General features: G+C 43.3%; 1 pseudogene; it reads right to left on the bottom strand.

The window, feature by feature from the left end:
- LOC137659729 (nephrin-like) overlaps nt 1-15,000 on the bottom strand; it is an 86,191-nt pseudogene that overhangs the window by 52,618 nt on the left and 18,573 nt on the right.

A 15,000-nucleotide genomic window follows, 5' to 3' on the forward strand; every position in this document is an offset into this window, starting at 1 on the left:
AAACTTAAGTGGTTTTTTTTTTATTTATATTTAATTTTTTTTTAGTATAATCATTTTTAGAATAATTATGTACAGTTGGATATCACAAATTTTAAGTACTACTTTCTTAGGAGGATCTGGGATCTCCTCATTAACCGACCAAGAATTTTGCGTAGTTCCCCCTCTCTTCGTTACCTTGGCGGGGTGCTACGTGGCGGAAGGATACTCGCCCTGGGGCGCCCAAGGGTCAGCGTGTGAGGAAGCGCTGCTAGGTCGTCAGTAAGCGTATGTTTTAAGTCCTCCTCGATTTCCGTGTAAGATACTCGGAGTAGGATGGGTGGGCCATAACCCGAAAGTAGTTTGAGGCAAGTACTGTTAGGAAAAAATACAAATGACTTAAAATTTGTGATTTGTTCCAACACGGAGTACTTACCTCGAACTACTTTCTTAGGAGACTTATACCTTAGGACAGTGGTTCTTAACCTGGGAGTCGTGACCCCCGGGGGGGGGGTCGTTTGGGATTTCTTAGGCGGTCACAAAGGGTTCTGGAGAATAATTTATTTTTCATATACATTATACACGTATTTGAAATAGCCAGTAGGGCTTTTACCAGTTTGATGAGTACAACACTGGTCACAAGTTGGGTGGTCTGCTGCACATTAACCATAGCCAGTGTTACCAAAATAGCGTTAAATTCCCATAATAGCTCAATCGAATACTCCTCCAAGGCACGTGATACGTGACGTGAATAACGTGATATCTCTGACACCCCGCCATTGGTCAGCGGCCATGGGTGGGAGGGCTGCAAGGTGAACGAAATTTACATTATCCTCACCTTGTTTCATTAATGATCGTACATACGCATCTCCCCTAGTCCATGCTCATTGCATACATTTTGGGCAAAAGTGAAGGACTACTGTCCTATTCTCTCAATGCGTGCATTAACCATGTTGATTCAGTCCCCGTCAACCTACCGGTGCGAGGTTGGATTCTCAGCAATGGTTGCACTGAAAACGAAGGCACGCAATAGGCTTGTCATCGATGCTGACATGAGGTGTTGCCTATCGAACACTGGTCCTCGCTTTGATAGACTTATGGCTGCAAAACAATGTCAACCATCACACTGAGTGAATAAGAAGTAGGTGCTAGGTTTTGTATGATGTTGAATAGTTCTTTGGAATTGATAATTTTATGGCATTTGTAGAGGCTAGGAAAGTGGAATTTTTCAAGGTTTTTGTTCTGTGGTGTTTCCAATAAAATTGTATAGGAGTAAACCATTTTGTATGATGCTGAATAGTTCTTTGGAATTTATGATTTTATGGCATTTGTAGAGGCTAGGAAAGTGGAATTTTTCAAGGTTTTTGTTCTGTGGTGTTTCCAATAAAATTGTATAGGAGTAAACCATTTTGTATGATGTTGAATTGTTCTTTGGAATTGACAATTTTATGGCATTTGTAGAGGCTAGGAAAGTGGAATTTTTCAAGGTTTTTGTTCTGTGGTGTTTCCAATAAAATTGAATAGGAGTAAACCATTTTGTATGATGTTGAACACTTCTTTGGAATTGATAATTTTGTGCCATTTGTAGAGGCTAGGAAAGTGGAATTTTTCAAGGTTTTTGTTCTGTGGTGTTTCCAATAAAATTGTATAGGAGTAAACCATGGTCTCCCTGTATGTTTTTTACTTGTGCCTTTGACAAGGTTCATTATTTCCAAATCTATTATAGGGGGTCATAATAATACTCTGATTAGTCCCGGGGGGTCATGGGAAGAAAAAGGTTAAGAACCACTGCCTTAGGAGGAGGGAGTGGCTTACAGGCCGGAATATATCGCAACCATCCTGGGGCACAAGACCTAGATAGGAGGCTAGGTCTAGACTACCCAGTGGAGAGGTAGGAGGGCAGGGGAAATCAGGCAAAAGTCTACCTTATGTACAGCTCACCTTTATATATAATCCAGACATGGTGTACCTCAACGTCCATCTCTCACATGGAAGGAGGATAGGAAAAGGGTGGGAGAAGGGAGAGGGTAGCAAGGAAGGGGGGGGGGGGGGGGGGTAAGGAGGAACCTGTGTCGCTTGCGATTACTTCCCACGGGCTATCCGGGGTCCAAAACCACTAAACTTGCTACATAACTGAAATAACTGGCCCAATGGAGAATGCATCTAGGGACTTCCTCGTGTAATCCTTCAGATAATGGGCTGTAAAGGTGGATTGTCTTGCCCAAGTACCCGCTCGTAAGATTTGGCCCACTGCCATGTTGGTGTCAAAGGCCAAGGACGTGCTAAGGCCCCTAATATCATGTGGTCTCAAGGTCCCAGGGACAGTGGAGCCATCACCCTTGTAAGCCCTCTTGATAACCTGTTGGAGCCAGAAAGAGATAGTGTTCTTAGTGACTGCTTTCTTGACTGGGTTTGAAGATACGAACAAACTTTTAATAGCTGGCCTGAGGTTGAATGTTCTACTGAGATATTTCCTGATAGTCCTTACGGAGCACAAAAGTAGTCTTCCGGATTGTCCGAGCGGGGAATTGCTGGAATAGAGAATTCCTTGAACCTAGGGTCTGCAATTGCTGGGTTTTGGGTCTTCGCCATGAATTCAGGTAAGAACTTAAACGATATATCCTTCCACCTTTTCGAGTGTGAGACTTTGAAGGACAAGCTGTGAAGCTCACTCACCCATTTGGCAGAGGCAAGAGCTAGCAAGAATACAGCCTTAAGGGTGAGGTCCTTGTCTAGGATGTCTTTAAGAGGCTCGAAGGGGGGCCTCGAGAGAGCCCTGAGGACCTTGACTACATCCCACTGGGGAACCCTTGAGGAGCGAGGGTCACAAGACTGTTCAAAACTCCTGATGAGCATGGAGATGTGGCGAGAAGCCCCTGGGTTGATGCCCTTGAGTTGGAAAACCTGGCCCAGTGCCACACAGACTCCTTTGATGGCTGGAATGGAGACTCCCCGGTCGTCCCTCAGGTGAACTAGGAAGTCTGCAATACTGTGGACCGATGCGTCTAAGGGCCGCAGATTCTGTGTGACACACCATTTAACAAAAGTGGCCCACTTGGCCTGGTACACAATGCACGAGGTCTTCCGGAGATACCTCGACATCCTGGCAGCAGTCTTATCCAAGAATCCCTCTTTCCTTAGCAGGCGTTTGATAACCTCCACGCGTGTAGCCTCAGGCCCTGGGGGTTTTCGTGTAGCCTTCGGAAGTGAGATTGACTTAGTAGGTCTTCTCTTGCCGGAAGGGGCCACGGAGGAAGGGTGGTCAGGTCCTGTAGATCCGCGAACCACTCCCTCTCCGGCCACCAGGGCGCTACTAAAGTCATCTTTGTGGATCTTGATTACCTTAGCCTGCTGAGCACCTGCTTGATGATCCCGAAGGGGGGAAAAGCGTACATGTCGAGGCTGTCCCACGAGTGTTAGAAGGCGTCCTAGAACGCTGCTGTTGGATCTGGTACCGGGGAGCAGAATACGGGAAGCAGTGCATTGAGCCTTGTGGCGAACAGGTCTATCACCGGGGAGCCCCAACGCAGGAGAACCACCTGTGCCACCTGCGGATGAAGAGACCATTCTGACCCTACTACTTGTCTTGTCCTGCTGAGGCCGTCGACCAGGACGTTTTTCTTTCCCGGAATGAACCTGGCTGTGAGCAGAATGTGGTTCCTTTCGGTCCATTCCAGGATTTGAGCCGTGACGTCGCACAGTTCCCTTGATCTTAGGCCTCCCTGCTTCTTGATGTACGCCACCACCGTGGCGTTGTCGCACATAAGTGCCACCGAGTTTCCCTGGAGGAGACGGGCGAATGACGTCAGGGCCTTCTGTACTGTCATGAGTTCGAGCAGATTGATATGTCGGGACCTTTCCTCCACTGACCATTTTTCCTCTGCTGTTTCTTCCAGGAGATGAGCTCCCCACCCCTCTTTCGATGCGTCCGTGAAGAGCAGCATCTCCGGAGGAGCGGAAGCGAACGGAATTCCTTACAGCGTGTTCCTCCTGTCGGACCACCAGAGGAGCGCGTCCTTCGAGGAGGGGGACACCTTGACTAGCTTCTACGGGGACTCCTCCGCTGACCAGAGATCCTTCAGGTTCCATTGTATTGGTCTTAGCTTGAGCCTGCCTTGTGGGATCAATTTTTCCAAGAAGACCAAGTGACCCACTAGTCTCTTCCAATCCTTGGCTCTCATTGGAGTGTCTGCTATAACCGAGCAAACCACTTGTTTTAGGTTATCCAGCCTCTCCTGGGAAGGGAAGGCTCCCACCAGCTGGGAGTCCAGGACCATCCCCAAGTACGTCATCCTGGTGGTGGGGACTAACTGGGACTTTTCGAGGTTGATCGTAATCCCGAGCTCCTTGCAGAAGTGCCGCAGAAGTGTGCCTTGATCTTTTAAGACTGCCTCTGAGGCTGAAAGTGGAAACCAGTCATCGAGGTACCTGATCAGCCTGATGCCCTGTTTGTGTGCCCAGACTGAAACCAGGGTGAACACCCTCGTGAACACTTGTGGAGCTGTCGACAGGCCGAAGCAGAGGGTCTTTAACTGAAAGGACTGGGAACCCCACCTTACTCTGATGAACTTCCTGCTGGAGTGGTGCTGGGGATTTGAAAATAGGCATCCTTGAGATCCAGGGACATCATGAAATCCCCTTCCCTCAAGGCCACCAGCACCGACTTCAGCGTGGCCATCTTGAAGGAGATCTTCTCGATGAACTTGTTCAGAGCCGAGAGGTCAATGACTGGCCTCCAACCTCCTGTCGCTTTCTCCACCAGGAAAAGCCTGCTGTAGAAACCCGGAGAAGGCTCGTGGACGGGCTGTAGGGCTCCCTTGCTTAACGTGGCTTCCACTTTTGCTTGCAGGGCTGCCCTCTTCTCCGTGTATTTGAATGGTAGCCACTCTGCTCGATGTTCGGGGATCAGAAGGGGCGGTTCTGCAAGGAAGGGAATCCTGTATCCCTCCCTGAGGACTGTCACCGTCCACGGATCCACTTCGCTGTCCTGCCAAGCTTGTCAATACTGTTTGAGGCATCCCCTCACCTGAGGCATGGGAAGGCATAGGGGACCTCTCTCCCTATCTCCTTCTAAGGAGACAGCTAGAGCGGACTCTCCTTGATCCTGAATATTTTGGTCTAAAGGAGGCCGGAGGTTGGGCACCACTCCTTCTGGAGGGCCATGGGAATTGGTGCCAGGAAGAGGAGGAGGCCTACTGCCTAGCCGGAGGCGAAGGCGGGAAGGCCCCATCTGCTGACGATCTTCTAAATGAGGGCCGCCTTGCCACCTGTTGTCTGAGCTCGGCCGAACTCTTCAACTTCCCGACCCTCTCTACTGTCTCCGCTACTGCCTGGAGGGGGCACACGGTCTCGCACCAGACAGTGGAGTTCCTTAAGAATTTAGCTTCTCTCTCTGGGAGTCTAAGGGGCAGCGTGTTCAACACCATGTCCCTTCTCCTCAGTACCCAGTTAGCTGTCTGGGTAAGGGACTGGAAGGTGAGGAACTTCATCGCCTGGCCCCCCGAGTGGATTAGTTCCTGTAACAGGGCCTGATTCTCTGGCACCGACAGGTCGTGTGCCAGCTGGAAACCTGCTAGGGTGCACGCCCACCAGTTCAGCCATGAGGTTACGTTCACTATATCTTGCGAGGTGTTCTCCATCATGGCGGCCTCTGCTTACAAGACCGCCTCTTCCAGTGTGCGGAGCCCTGAGTGCCACCCGTCTGGCACATAGAATTTCTTCTGGGTTCTAAGGCCCAGCAGGAGCTTGAAGGAACCCTGGGCTCTCAGTGAGTTCTTCGGGCCTTACAGAAACTGATCTACATGTTCCATCCCAAGGGCAACGTCGGGCGCTAAAGGTAGGGTCAGGGATGGTTTCTGTTGGACAGGCTTGTCAACCATCCTGCCCAAACCTGACAGCCAGGCTTGTTCCGACGAAGGCTGAGGCTCGTCCAGCCTATGGTGGTGTCGAATGAGGGCCAGAACCTTCCTATATGATGAGACTTCTTCTGGAGAACACTAGCCTGTGCTCAACAACTCCTCCACTATCTGCACCTCCGTGTCGGAAGCAGCATCGAACAAGGAGGGATCCGTGGGAGCGGGGGCATCTCTCCCCTCTTGGCGGGATGATGGAGCGGCTGCCTCCGCCACGGATAGAGCCGCCGGGGTCGGGGTAGCCGTCATGGGTCTGTCCCTTCCCGGAGGAATCCAGATGGCGCTACTTGATAGTCGTGGCAGCGGCGTGCTCCGAAACTTGGCCGGAGTCGCTGCGACGAAGTGGCTGGGGGCCGAGCTGCTGGGTCCCATCCGCGGAAGATCCCATCGCGCGGATGGAGCCGATTACTTGCCGGGAAGGGACAACTGGAAGTGTGCTAATGGCTGCACCTGACAAGCGGGCGGAGCTGAAGAGACACTGGGCAAGGGTATGGAAGCGGCTCCAGCAGCCACCGAGGCAGGCACTGGAGCGGCAGCCGTCTTGCTAGACTCACGACGGTGATGAACCACTGTGATGTATCTCCTCCTCGAGGAAATCCTCTTCTTATACTTCCTTCTCGAGGACTTCGACCTTTTCCTGGCCGGGCTGTCGTGGGAGCTAGCTCTCCTCCTTCTGGACCTCTTCCGCTTCCTCCTGGAGTCCCGACCGCTAGAGCTTTCAGACGAGAAAGAGCTGTAGGAGGAGTAGCTGTCCGAGGAAAAAGAGCTGTCTGAATCCTCTGACTCTATCACGAGTCTTCTAGGGATCCTTGATCTGGATACCGGGGTAGAGTGCTCCATGAAGTCCGGTGGAAGCGTAACTGATGGCACCGCAGGCGAGCGGATAACAGATCGAGAGGCAAACCATCCCCCGAACTCTTCTTCATGCTGCATAGGGGAGGGGACCTGAAGGGCGTCCTAGGCACTGTCCACACAAGGGAGTCGGGGTCCGAAGAACACGTGGGCTGCCTTTCTTTGTCTTGACCGCCCCAGGAACCCGCTGAACCAGAAAAGCACTGCCATGATGGAGGGTTAGGCACTGTTTCGGACTTCCCCCACACCGGGTCTTCACTTGAGACGGGTCTTGCGGGCACCAGGCCTTCGTCTACCACACAAACTTCCACCACACTAGCAGACCCCCCACTCGTTTGCATAGGCCACCTTCACATCAGATTCCCCGACATCAGACTCATTGGGAACGGCAATGGTCTGATTCCCCGCAACGGACTTACCTCGTCCCCTACCCTGGGTAGGGGAAGGTGAAGGAGAACCTCTCTCCGAAGGTGCTGAGGGTGACGTTCATGGCGAGGAAAGGCTCGCCTTCTTGGGAGATCTCTTGGGTGCCTTCTTCTTCTTCTTGGCGAACAAGGGCCACTGAAGTTCTGCCCAGGACTCGCGCTCCTGGTACGTGGAGGAAGGAGAGCACTTATTCCCCCGACACGAGGAGCACAGAGTGTGCGAGTCGACATCTGGCTGAGAAAGCCAGGCTCCAAAAGACTTACCAGCTTGGGGCCCGGGGCAACATCGCTGGGATTCCATAATGATGGAAAGCGAACATGCAATCAACACAAGAACACAAGGGAAAGGTGAGGAACACAATGGGAACACATGGTGAACAAGGGATGAGAAACACAAAGGAACACGTGTGACACAAGGGATGAGGAACACAAGGAACACGTGGTACACAAGGTGTTCAGACGGGATAAGTGAGAGAGACCGGCAAGATGATATCTACGCTGCGATCAGACGCTTACTGACGACCTAGCAGCGCTTCCTCAGGTGCTGACCCTGGGGCGCCCCAGGGCGAGTATCCTTCCGCCCCAGAGCGCCCCGACATGGTAACGGAGAGAGGGGGAACTACGCAAAATTCTTGGTCGGTTAATGAGGATATCCCAGATCCTCCTAAGAAAGTAGTTCGAGGTAAGTACTCCGTGCTGGAACAAATATGAATTCCTGATCCAACCCACTTTAAAGAAGTGCACCCTATCACACCCTTAATATGTTGTGAGTTCCTGTGTTTAGCCCCGGCCACCAAGGTGGTGGGTGGAGCTACACACACACGCACTACCTGGTTACTCGTCTTACCTTACCTTATTGTGTTATTCTATGTTTGGGTTCCCGCAGGGCCCTCAGTGTGAGGCACCTCGTATATCCACCAGAGAGTTGCTAATGCATCTTCCAGTGTGTTTTGCATCTTCCAGTCTTGGATGGTCTGGGATGCATCTTCGGTATTTATCAAGCTTATTCTTAAAAACATTTACGCTCAACGCTCACTCCTGATATGTTTCTTAGATGAGCTGGCAGCGCATTAAATAGTTGCTGCATTATCGATGCTGGTGTGTAGGGGATTAATGTTCTGTGTGCCTTCCTTAGTTTTCCTAGTATTTTTTTGGCACTATTAATCTACCTTGGCTTGCTCTTTCTGATATTTTTAGCTCCATGATGTTTACAGTAATTCCTTCTATTTTCCAAGCTTGTATTATCATGTAGCATTTTCTTCTCCTTTCTAGACTGTATAGTTATAATAATTGTAGTCTTTCCCAGTAGTCAAGGTCCTTAACTTCTTTTATTCTAGCAGTAAAGGACCTTTGTACACTCTATTTGTGCAATATCCTTTTGGTAGTGTGGGTACCATATCACACTGCAGTACTCGAGTGTGCTACGTACATAAGTTTTGTAAAGCATGATCATGTGCTCAGCTTTTCTTGTTTTAAAGTGTCTGAATAACATTCCCATTTTTGCTTTACATTTACTCAACAGTGTTGCTATTTGGTCGTTGCATAACATATTCCAAGGTCTTTAATTGCTTCCTTGTTTATGATTGTCTCGTTATAAGGTCCCTTGTATGCATATACCATTCCTTCTCTGTTTCCATAATTTATTGATTAGAATTTATCGGAGTTAAATACCATCCTATTTATCTCCGCCCATTCATATATTTTGTTTAGATCTCTTTGTAGTGAGTTCCTATCTTCATCACAAGTAATTTCTCTACTTATTCTTGTGTCATCTGCGGAACTTCTCACTACAGAGTTTTTAACATCACAGTCTATGTCTGAGATCATAATAACAAACAGCAGTGCAGCTAATACCGTACCTTGTGGCACACCAGATATTACCTGGGCTTCATCTGATTTCTCGTCATTTGCAACCACTATCTGTTTTCTGTTTTGCAGAAATTCTCTTACCCATTTTCCTATCTTTCCCACAATATTGTGATTTCTCATTTTTTTCTCTAATATATTATGGGCTACCTTGTCAAAGGCTTTTGCAAAATCTAGATAGATCACATCTGTCTTTTTCATTTATCATATTTTTGTATATGTTTTCATAGTGTGCTATCAGTTGGGTTTGTGTACTTTTTCCGGGCACAAAACCGTGTTGACCTATATTAAACAAATTATTTTTAACCAAATGGTTCATTATTTTCTTTTTTATTAACCTCTCATACACTTTCATAATATGTGATGTTAGACTAACAGGTCTATAATTGCTTGCCTCTAGTCTTGATCCACTTTTGAAAATAGGGGTTATATAAGCTAATTTATGTTTAACATATATCTCGCTCATATCTACACTTTGTCTGAGCAGTATTGCAAACGGCTGGGACTCCATCTGGTCCGGCTGCCGATCCATTTTTAATTTCGCTTATAGCCTTGACAATATCTGCTTCATTAATATCTATATCCGTTAGATATTTAGCATTTTCTTCTCTCTTATTTCAGTTTCATTATTCTCATTCGCAATTCCTGGCGTGAATTCTTATATTTTTCTGCTAATATGTTGCATATTTCATTTTTTTCATTCGTTAACCGTCCTTCAATTCTTAGAGGGCCTATTTCTAATCACCCTTTATTCATCCTTTTTGCATAGGAGTAAAGTACTATGGGTTTTTTTTTGTTTTATATTTTGAAGTGTCCTTTCTTCTAAGTCCTTTTTTTCATTTTCTTTCGATTGAATAATCTTTTGTTCTATATTTTCTATATTACATTTTATTTCCATCATTTTCCACCCTTTTTTTTTTGCAAAATTTTTCTTCCATTTTCTAATTTTCTGAAATAAAATCCTTCTGTCTCTTGTTATGCATGTTTTTTGTTTATTTTTTTTTCGGTACATATTTTTCAACAATTTTCTCCAGTATTTTGTACAGTATGTCTGTATTTACCTGTATATTATCACTTATGAATACATTTTTCCAATCTTTGTTCAATTCTTCATTTATTTCTGACCATTTTATATTCTTACTGTAAAAATTATATTTTCCATATCCTTCCCAACGTTTTGTGCTTTGATTAATTCTGCGATTACTTGCTTTGGAATTGACTATTAATTCTATGACATTGTAGTCTGAAATTCCCGTGTTATACACTATTATTTCTTTAACATAATTCACCTCATTCACAAATACTAGATCTAGGACATTTTCCTTTCTTGTAGGAATGTAGTTTATTTGTTGCATATTATGTTCTAATAGCATATCCTGAAGCTTTTCAAATTGCCTCTTATCTTCTGCGCTACTATTACTCTCTTTTTATATGTATATATACAACCACTTTCTTCTATCCGTTCTTTCCAATCCACGAAAGGAAAGTTAAAACCTCCGGATAAGAGTATATTCCAATCTTTGTGGTTTCTACATATATCATCTATTTTTTTCTATAATTATGTCGAACTCCTTAGTATTTGGGGGTCTGTAAACTACAATATTCACTAGTTTTTCAAATTCAAATTCTACCATAATCAATTCACATTCTGTGTTGCTGTATTTTTCACAGACTTTTCCTTGATTTATGTCTCTTTCGTATATTGCAGTTCCCCCTTGATTCCTATTTGTTCTGTCTGATCTATATGTTTGGAAACCCTTTATCTGATCATCACTGCCAGTCTCTTGGGAATACCATGTTTCACTTATATTCAATATATCTATTTTTTCAATTTGGGTTAGTTCTTCTAAGAACTCTATTTTCCTTTTAGAGTTACTCGTGACTAAACCTTGTACATTCATCACTAATACGGTTTGTGTTTCATCCCCATTATTTATATTGGTAATAATATGGATTCTCCCATGCTTCCTTCCTGTTCTGATATGATGTTCTTTTCTTCATTTCCAGGAATTCTGTCATCAAAAAATCCAACTTTTCTATTATATTTGCTCTTTCGTCTTCATATTTATTTTTGGGTGTATACCTGCAATTATCCACATATCTGCACCAACCCCAGGCATTATAGATGTATTCTTTGTAGTTGGGCTCTAAATGTGCATATTTGGGTTGAAAGGCATCATATCTTGGGGCCTTTGGTGCATAGCGCGGTATACACTCGGCCTGCTTTTTTGTTTCTCTTTTTGTTTCATTTTGCTTTCATTTTTCTTTTCTGTTTGCTGAGTTTTCTTACTTTTATTCATGGATGCAGGATGCATATATCGACATTTTTTATTGTATTTCTATCTCCATATCCGTTTAAATACGCACATTTACCATATATTTCATTATTATGGCATATCTTTGGATGCTTGTAGTAGCATCTTTCGCCAATTCTGCATTTCCCTCTTTTCAGCAAATTGCAGACTTTATCCTTCTTTTCTTTTCTTTTTTCTTGTTCTTGCTCTTCCCTAAAAGTATGTAGGTCTTGGTAGAGTCTCTTGGGTCTATTATTTGTTTCTATCTGATAATTTATTTCTTCGTAAGTATGTTGTTGGATGGCATCATAAGTTATATCAATGATTTCCTCTGCATCCTTACACATATCCTGTTCATTTTTCTCTTCTTCTTCTTCTTCTTCTTCTTCTTCTGCTTTTTCTTCTTCTTCATCTTCTTCTTCTTCTTCTTCTTCTTCCTCTTCTTTATCTTCAACTATTTGCAGATTTAGTCTCGACTTGATTATATTTTTTTCCAGACTAAGCATGTTGAACAGAATACCTTTGTGTCTATATTTTTTATTTTTTGCTGTATTCCAGCACATGTAGGATGTGTTGGAACATGGCAGGCATTGCATTTTCTAATCAGTTGTTGAGGATTATTAATGGAATACCATATCCTACATGTATTGCACCATTTTGCATTCTTTTTCCCAATGCATCAATCAGCATATTCGCCATATTGGACTTCTTATTGTTCTTTGATGGAATGTGTTGATTGATGTAAACTTTCTTTATAAGTCTCTTTATCACTTGGATCTTCTTTGGAATTTCTTCTATTATTTTGCTGATGTTTTCCGCAGATTTGCTCCAGTTTATTGGATCATATTGTCTCAATATGTCTGCGAATATTTTTCCGTCACACTGGTTGGAGTTACTAGTGACTTCTGTTATCAGACGGTCGAGTTTTTGTTTCGCCAACTCATGGAATTTACTTTTGCTGACTGCAGCAATGTCCCTCCAAGCTTTGCCTGTATTATAGAGCGCCATCTTGATCAGATATTTAGTAATTTATCTTATGAATTACTAAATATCTATCCTATGCCGACATTTTATCCCACTTTTCTGACCTCAAACTAATCACCGACTATTCACGAAAACTTGTAGCTATATTCCACTCGATAGCCTTTTGTTATCCTCGTTAAATCAGGATATTTATAGGGTCGCACAAGTGTATTCAGTCACCGGCATACAGAAACATTCGGAGCCGCACCGCAGAAAGGGTGTGACAGGGTGTAATTCATCAGGAAATTCAGAGTTTAGTGTTTTGATGTACGTACGTGTACATGGAATAAATAACCTCTTAAGTTTTTTCAGTTACATTTATTTTGTTTATTCTTTGAAAAATAATATAATCTCTCTCTCTCTCTCTCTCTCTCTCTCTCTCTCTCTCTCTCTCTCTCTCTCTCTCTCTCTCTCTCTCTCTCTCTCTCTCTCTCTCTCTCCAGTGCCAATGCCACTTTTGATGTAAGTGTGTGTACAGAGATTACATAATCTCTTTATCATCTAATGACATTTATTAATCATCTATTTGTTTATTAAGGGAATACAATTCCCCCCCTCTCTCTCTCTCTCTCTCTCTCTCTCTCTCTCTCTCTCTCTCTCTCTCTCTCTCTCTCTCTCTCTCTCTCTCTCTGAAAATACACCTTTTTTTCAATTCGAATGAAAATGATTGCTAGATTGTGATACCTAGATCAAGATTCTAAAACCATTTTTTATTAGAAGCGTTAAATATATTAAAGAAGACTTAATATATAATTAAGATTATACGCACAAAGCTAAAATATTCCATCAATTTCTCTTACAAATACTTGCAAACAATTTTGGGAAATCACTGGCCAAGTGAGGCTGATGAATGTATATGTATACATGCCAGGTGTAGTAAATAAATGCATGAAGAATGGCAGGAGCTATACAGCACGCATTTGAATCGAATAACTCAAATAGTTCGAACGCATGACGATAAGCTTCCTTGCATAGATATAAAAAGACAAAAGCAAAAATATATCATGCATATCCTGTATTGCCTATTTGGAGAACCCATCAAAATTCCGTGACAATTTGAAGAGATTGAAGCTCAACTTTTGTTTCCAGTTCATTTTAGAAATACTAACTAAGCCATGCAAAGCCTGCCAATATGCTTCACCCGTAATAAAAATCGAGCAATGCGCCATATACTTTAAACTACGTCAGTTCTTTTTTTTTTTAGGTATGCAAACGTGAGAGAATTATTTGTATATATATCTATTCACTAGTTCTCTATGCTCTGTTCTTTATGAAGGGTAGGGCAATGTCGTTTGCTACATATTGATGTGAATGGCCTATGTACCTTGGCAATATGCATATTCCTATGTAGTCCTAAATTTGGACTTAAGTTTTATGGGTAGAGTAGAGGGAGAATAGATTGCATCATTTGATTGTATGTTTGTAGATCCGTATTTTCATAAGTTTTGCTGTAAAAAGAAGAAACAAAAGGAATTTTCTTATCTCCATTCTGCGTAACGAACACACACACACACACACTACATATATATATATATATATATATATATATATATATATATATATATATATATGTGTTTATTGATATCTATATACATATATATGTGTGTGTGGGTGTGTACAGTATATATATATATATATATATATATATATATATATATATATATATATATATATATATATATGTATATATATATATATACATATATATATATATATATATATATATATATATATATATATATATATATATATATATATATATATGCCATATGCAGTTGACAATACGCAGACCAAACCATGACAAACTTGAGCATGCTAACTACGCGAGTGTATTTACGAATATAGCAAAAATCCCTCTCTCCACAACCCATGCACCGTCACATCTACTTACCTAATGCAAATCCATCCTTCGTCCACTGGGCCTTCCCTTGCTGGTTTTGCACGACACAACTCAGGAAGACATCGTCACCTTCGTTCACCTCAACGCTCTCTGGAGACACTGTGAATTTCTGCACTGGTTCGCTCATGCCTGAAATGGATTAGAGGAAAGCTGTTTTAGATTCGCTGGTGTTGAGTGGCATTGTTCGTTAGGGAGTGATGTTAGATTTAAGGTATTCAATACATTGTGGGTATGATCATGATATTTATATAGGTGTTAAGGGAGATAGAGGTTTTAGAGAGAGAGAGAGAGAGAGAGAGAGAGAGAGAGAGAGAGAGAGAGAGAGAGAGAGAGGGGGGGGTGCGTAGAACTTTTGATTTTTAAAAAATCCTGCTCATTATAGGGATATTTTAATCAGAGGGAGAGAGAAAGAGAGGGATATAACTTTTGGTCTTTATAAAGACAAAATTCTGCTGATTATATGGAAATTATATCAACTTAGTTAGAGAGAGAGAGAGAGAGAGAGAGAGAGAGAGAGAGAGAGAGAGAGAGAGAGAGAGAGAGAGATAAGCCGTATAACTTTTGGTTTTTTAAATGCTGCTGATTATAAGGAAATTTTAATTAGAGAAGAGAGAGAGATAGGGAGGGATAGCTTTTGGTTTTAGAAAAGAAAAAAATTCTTCTGAATAGAAGAAATATGATGAATAGTATATTATTTCTTCGTCACTTGTTACGAATCTGGAGACCCAATTAGGGTTTCATTTAATTCTTTT

Source organism: Palaemon carinicauda, chromosome 20 (assembly GCF_036898095.1).
Source record: "Palaemon carinicauda isolate YSFRI2023 chromosome 20, ASM3689809v2, whole genome shotgun sequence".
Classification (NCBI taxonomy): Eukaryota; Metazoa; Arthropoda; class Malacostraca; order Decapoda; family Palaemonidae; genus Palaemon; species Palaemon carinicauda.